Source organism: Tupaia chinensis, unplaced genomic scaffold (assembly GCF_000334495.1).
Source record: "Tupaia chinensis unplaced genomic scaffold, TupChi_1.0 Scaffold000494_1, whole genome shotgun sequence".
NCBI classification, from domain to species: Eukaryota; Metazoa; Chordata; class Mammalia; order Scandentia; family Tupaiidae; genus Tupaia; species Tupaia belangeri.
In genome coordinates, this window is record NW_006160006.1 from 2,527,680 (window position 1) to 2,528,029 (window position 350).

The window sequence follows — 350 nt, forward strand, 5'->3', positions numbered from 1 at the left end:
AGACTCGTACGACCCTGTTTCTTGTCTCACGTTGGCTTTGTCCCTGGATCAAGTCTCTCGTGTCTGTGCATGAAGCGTCGGGCTGTCGGAAACGCCGTGATGCGTTTCTGCATGTAAAAACGTAGCGACATAGGTGACCTTTCCGACAGCCAGTGTTGTAATTCACACTGACACGCAGGTGAGCCTCTGTGGCTGACTCCAGCCGTGCCTCTCCTTGTCGGTGACACACAGTACTGTATCTCGGCATTTTCCTCTGCGGCTCATGGTGCCTTGCTAGACCGACTGGGTCACATCCATCAAGTGTGTTTGTGATTGTTCTCTGTACACGTAGAGACAACACGCACTCTGAT